Below are 6,969 nucleotides of genomic sequence, written 5' to 3'. Positions count from 1 at the left end.
TTCCATCGTGAATAACACTTCATCCAAAAAACGAGATCTTGGATGAAAGCTTTTACTCAAAAATCTTCTCCCAACAAAAATAATATGAAATTTTTTAGCGAACAAATTGTTGAAACTAACAATATCCCACAAGGAAACTATCCATGTTTTGTCAACACATAACGTTTTGTTCACATAGGGACACTTGTTTCTGTCATACCAAAAGTAAAACACTATTATGGAAGAACTCTCCCTAATGTTTAATCTTCTTTGTTAGATTATGGTGATCCATATGAGTTTTTATCGGGACCTGGCCTAAGCCCGTAATGAAATAAAATAAAATCATAATTGTTTGATATTTAGGCCTAGTGGCCCAGTTATATGACTTATAAATATATGATCTTTAGTTAGAATTTTATATACACATAATATTTGATATTATTCTCCTCTCTCTAAATTGTAATATTCTTTAACAATATAGTGAAAAAAATTCTCATATGCCTGTCTTTTTTTCTATCTTGAGTTTCTACATAAATTTTGTGTTATTATCGTACTTCATTTGTTTGCACTCTATCTTTTATTTTATTTTAATTAGTCACAAAACCATATACTATTTTTCAATAATTAGTATCAGAGCCTTGAACTTTTTTATTCTAAGACTATATCTATTTTTCGGAGATGTCGAGTATAATTTACAATATTACATTTTTGGATCGCAACACTATATTTTCTCTATGGCAGGTTAAGATGCAAACTATAATCGCTTAGATAGATTTAGACGAAAATCTATCAGAGTTTGATAAGATGCACAGTTCATGGAAAATAACAAAGAAAAAGAGGATGGATCGCAATGTTATGTCTCACATACATTTTCATATGTCGAACAATATTCTACAAGATGTTTTGAAGGAGACGAATATTGATGAGTTATGGATGAAGCTAGAACAATCATGTATGACAAAAAGTCTTACTAGTAAGCTACATTTAAAGCAACTGTTATATTTTCTTCATATGGTAGAAGACACGTCTCTACAAGAGCATTTATTAATATTTAAAGAAATTGTTATTGATTTGGAAGCCTTGGAATGCAAGATTGATGATGAAGATTTAGCTTTGATTATACTTTGTTCATTTCCCCCATCGTACATCATATTTCGTGATACTATTTTATTTAGTCGTGATGTTGTCACAATGAATGATGTTTATGATACAATATTCTCTAAAGAGAAGATGAAACATCATGCTAACAATTTTGATGGTCCAGTAGAGGGTCTTATTGCTCAAGAAAAAACACAAGAAAAAAGTTCAACAAATAATTAGAGAGATATATCAAAGTCAAGAAAATCTTGGAAGACTTGTAATTACTGTAAAAAAGGAGACCACGTAAAATCTGAGTGTTAAAAACTATAAAATAAAGATAAGGAAGAAGAATGTAATCCTCCTAAAAAGCAGACTAGAAATTTTGGTGAATCTAGCACTACTAAAGTTGAAGAGAGTGAACTCCTCGTGGCTTTTGTTTGCGATGCGAGATCACAAGATGAATGAATACTCGATTCTAGTTATATGTATCATATGTGTTCCAATCGAGACTAGTTTTAAACATATGATAAAGTTTCCAAATATGTTGTATTGATGTGAAATAATTCATCATGTAAATTCATGGGTATAATAACAATAAAATCCAAGATGTTTAATGAAGCTACTTAGACACTTGGTGATATGAGACATGTTGCTAGTTTGAAGAGAAATCTAATTTCTCTCAGTACTCTTGATTTAAAAGGGTACATTTACATTGATGAAAGTGGAGTGATGAAGATTAGTAGAGGTATTCTTATCGTGATGAAGGGTGAAAGAAAACCGAACATATTATATTTTTTGAAAGGCTCTACTATTTTAGCTAATGTTATTGTTGCCACCTCTTCATTGTATGATCCTGATATCACTAAATTGTAGTACATGCGAATTAGTCATATGAGTGAGAATGACATGAACGAATTAAGAAAATGAGGAATTCTTGATGGATAGAGTATTACCACACTAAAGTTTTGTGAGCACTATGTCCTCGGCAAGAAAAAAAGTCAAGTTCTCTAAAATCATCCACAATACTGAAGGAACACTTGATTATATTCTCTATTGTTAGGATTTGAATCTCCCAAATCCGACTAGCTTGAAACAATCTGTATAAATACAAGAAATAAGAACACAAGAAGACACAAATTTATAGTGGTTCACTCAAATTGAGCTACATCCACTTCAGCCACCACCAGATTTCACTATGAAGAAGAAGAAGAAATATAGAGTTTTTTGCCTCACACTTTATCTCTCTAGAATTATGTATATTCACTTTATCTCTCTAGAATTCTGTCTTAACAATGTAAACCCTTAATAATCACATATTTATAGGGTAAACATTCAGGTAATAAACTTAAATTACTTTGGTCAGGCCCAAGCCCAAAACCTAAAAGAAAATCCAATAAACTCTAATTAACAATGTAGAGTTTATTATAAGTGTAGGCTCCATAACTCAACATCTATAATCTCTGGGGACCGTCTAGGGTGTATTTTATGTGATATGCTTACTATATGATAACGATTATCGGTGATTTCTCTAGAAAAGTTTGGGCTTTCTTTTTTAAGAAAAAGATTGTTGTGTTCTCTAAATTTAATAGTGGAAGACTATGATTGAGAAATAAATAGGAAACTAATAAAACTTTTGCATACTGATAATAATTTGGAGTTCTGTTCTAAAGAGTTTAATGCTCTATGAAGGACTAAAGGAATTGTAAGGCACCATATAGTGCCTAAGAATCCACACCAAAATAGTGTGATAGAGAGGATGAATAGAATTTTGATAGAGAAGGTGCGTTGCATGCTCCTTAATATTGATTTATCAAAGTTTTTTGGGTTGAATCTACATCTTTAATCGTCAACTGTTCTCCGTCGACTGTAATTAATAAACAAACTCCGTAATAAGTATGATATGGTATTCCTTATAATTATTCTGATTTGAGAATTTTTGTTGATAAAAAAAAATTGGAGGCTCAATCTGTGAAGTGTATTTTCATCGGTTATAAATCCGGTGTAAAAGTGTATAAACTATAGTGTCTAGAAATTAGAAAAGTAATAATTAATCGAGATGTTACTTTCAATGAAACACTTGTGTTACATGTTACATCCTCTATATCTTTTTGTGATAAAATTCAGCAAGAATCTATAACTTTTTGCGATTATGTTCAACAAAAATCACTAGTAAAAAATGTGTTATTAGTGGCGAAATTTAACGGCGGTATATAAAATCGTAGTTAATACCTTACATATAATTGCGGTATGTAAAACCGCAGTTAATATCTTACTTTTAACTGCGGTATATAAAACTGTAGTTAATAGTCTTATTTTTAACTACGGTATATAAAAATCATAGTTAAAAATCTTAACTTTAACTGCGGTATATATACAACCGCAGTTAAAAGTCTTACATTTAACTACGATATAAAACCGTAATTAAAAGTCTTACATTTAACTACGATATAAAACCGTAATTAAAAGTCTTACATTTAACTGCGGTATATAAAACAGTAATTAAAAGTTTTACCTAGTATATATAAAACTACATTTAAACGTCTTATTAAGATTATCAAACTTAAAAAATTTTATTCATAAATTATATTTTGTATTATTTTAAAAATTAATTTAATTGGGATACAAGTTACTTAGAGTACTTCTTAATTTCTATTATTTTAAAAATTAATTATGATATAAGTTTGTAGAAATTTGTGTAGATAAAATAATTATAAAAGTTAAATGATAAAGTATTTATCATCAATCAAATAATGTATAATAAATATTATTATTAATATTATATAAATATATGGATATTTTTATTAAGTTATTAGAAATATATATTACTAATATTATTTATAAATGTGTTATATTATTAAAAATATATATAAATTATTTATTAATGTGATTAAATTATTTTAATGATTATATAAATATAAAATTAATATAATTGAGTTAAATCTTAAAAAAAATTGTTATAGAGTTTTTCAATTTTTTATATATATAATTGTAATGGTAAGTTTTAATTTTTTTTTAGAATATATATTATATATAAATATAAATTAAGTAAATATATAAAACTTTAAAATTTAGAGATATTTACCTGAACTAAATAATATGTATGAATAATCTTATATATATTTAAATATAATTTATTTATTAATAATTATTATAAAATCATGCTTTAAAAATATAAAATTGACCTTTCAGATAATATAAATATATTATTTGTGCTTAATAATATTTATAAATTACTTTATTTTCAATATTTATATAAAATACGTATTATTTTTACTATTATATATAAAACTGCTGTTAAAATAGTGGTAAATACAAATTATATAGAGTATTAAGTTGCGTAAAAATCGAGTCCCCACTTTTTATGGGCTCCCAAATTCTTAACTTTTAGTATATATAATATATTAATGTATTATTATTTATTTTATCCGTATAATATCATATTTATTTTTATATTTATTTCCTTATAATACTATAATACGTTAACTTTTTTTATATATTATATATAATAATATACAATTTTCCCTCTCCATATTATATAATAATATATTATTTATTTCTCACTTTATATTATATATAATATAATAATATATTAATTTTTTTCTATCTCTATATTATATCTAATATAATAATATATTAATTTTTTCTCTCTCAATTTCTATTGTAATTTGTAAACGATTTTATTATTTTTTATATAATTTTTTTATCCTTGATATTAGACTAATTTTTTATATATCACTAACCCTAATTATATTATTTATATTGTAGCCGTCTTTTCATCTCTAATATTTTTTTTTTATCAAAAATTGAACAATAACCTGGAAAATCATTTTAGAGGTTACATTTTAATATTCTTATATTTATTTATTTATTTGTTCTTTTATCTTTATAATCTCTTCTCATTTTAAATTATATATCATGTTTTTATATTATAGAAACATCATACCTAATATATCACAAATATTATTAAAGGAATTTTCAAAATCTAGCCAAAAACATATCAATACTTATTATCGTAAATACTTATTATTGTTTTGAAATCAGTGATCTACTTATATATTTTCTAGTTATATATTTTGTATATTTAATATATTTTTGATAAAATGTATAACTATTATATTTATTTTAATTTTTGGGTCCACAAAATTTGAATTCCCATTATTATTATATTTTATATTTACTTATATTATAAATAATATTATTTATTATTATAAATTTCTTTACGTATTTAATAATTAATGTAATTTTAATTAAAATCTAATATTATAATTATAATATAAATTATAAATTATATTTATTTAATTTTAATATTATTAATAATTTTAATAAAATAAACTTAAAATAAAATCTATATATAAAATAAAAAAAATATTATTTATAATATAAGTAAATATAGAAAATAATAATCAATAAATGTATCGTTATAAAATAAATAAACATTTTATAATTAAAATATTAAATTATTTAAAAAAATATATTAAAAATGATTATATATAATAATAATAGTAAAACTAAATAAATATATTTTATATATTATATAATAATGAGTTATATATAAAAGTAAGTTGAAAATAAATTTTAACTTATAATATATATTATTTCAGAATGATAATAGGTTTTAAATTCCTAATTTAAATATTTTATAATTTAATTGAAATATAAGTTGAAAAATGTAATAGTGTATACAAAATTATGTATTATAAATGTTTACACAAAAATGATAAAGATATTATTTTCAATCAAAATATATGAATACTATTATTAATATTATATATATATATATTAAGTTAATAAGTTATTTACAATTATATTAATAATAAAAAAATAAAAATATTTGTATAGTTGTTATTAATGTAACAAATCACCTAGTTTTTAAGATATGTGTTATATATAAATATTAATTTATAAATAACACTTTTATTATTAATTAAATTCTTAATTTATAAATTAATTAGTGAGGACTTAGTCTTTTAATTATTATAAGTTAAAAAACTGTTTTTTATTTAATTATGAGAGAGAATTATGATTAAAAAAATAATTCTCTATATTATTGATAATTATATATCTAATAAATGAATATAAAAATTTAATATAATAAAACTTATATATTAAGGTGGTAATTTACTTTTTTTTTTTTTTTAATAAGTTATCTTTTCAAGTATAAAATATAAATCATTTTTATAAAAGTAAGTTAAAAATAAATTTTATCCTCTCACAACAAACTAAGTAAATATAGATTTTTGTATTAAGTTATTTTATAAATTAATTAGTTATGTATTAACTATTATTTTATTATTGACATATTTATTTAGTATGAAATTTTATTTAAAATATTTTTTTAGTATTGTTTATAAACTTTATGTATACAAATATATCAAACTAACTCAAACTTAATATTTGATATATTCCAACACAGAGTCTATTTAAATCTATCAAATATAATATGTTCATATTTATTTAAATACGTGAATATTGGACAAATACTAATATTTTATATTTTATAAAAATAATATTATGAATTTAATAATTTATAGTTAACTAAATTTTAAAAATTTTAAATTATAACTTGATGATGTATTTATAATTCTTGTATCATGTATGATTTATAAAAAAAAAAATTAAAACTACTAATATTTAATGCTTGAATTTAGAAATTTATTGTTAAATTTATAAATGTATATAAAATTGTAACTATATCAATTTTATTATTATATATTATTTTAAGAAATTTAAAGTTATACATGGATAAAATAAAATTATATTTCTAAATTTTAATATTAAATTAAAAAATTAAATATAGTATAAATTTATTATTATTGTAATAAATATATTAATCTAATATAATATATAAATAAATAAATAATTAATATATATATATATAATTTTATAAAGGTCATGTATATCAATTTTAAC

The sequence above is a fragment of the Impatiens glandulifera genome, chromosome 6, assembly GCF_907164915.1.
Source record: "Impatiens glandulifera chromosome 6, dImpGla2.1, whole genome shotgun sequence".
Lineage (NCBI taxonomy): Eukaryota > Viridiplantae > Streptophyta > Magnoliopsida > Ericales > Balsaminaceae > Impatiens > Impatiens glandulifera.
This window is presented reverse-complemented; position numbering follows the sequence as displayed.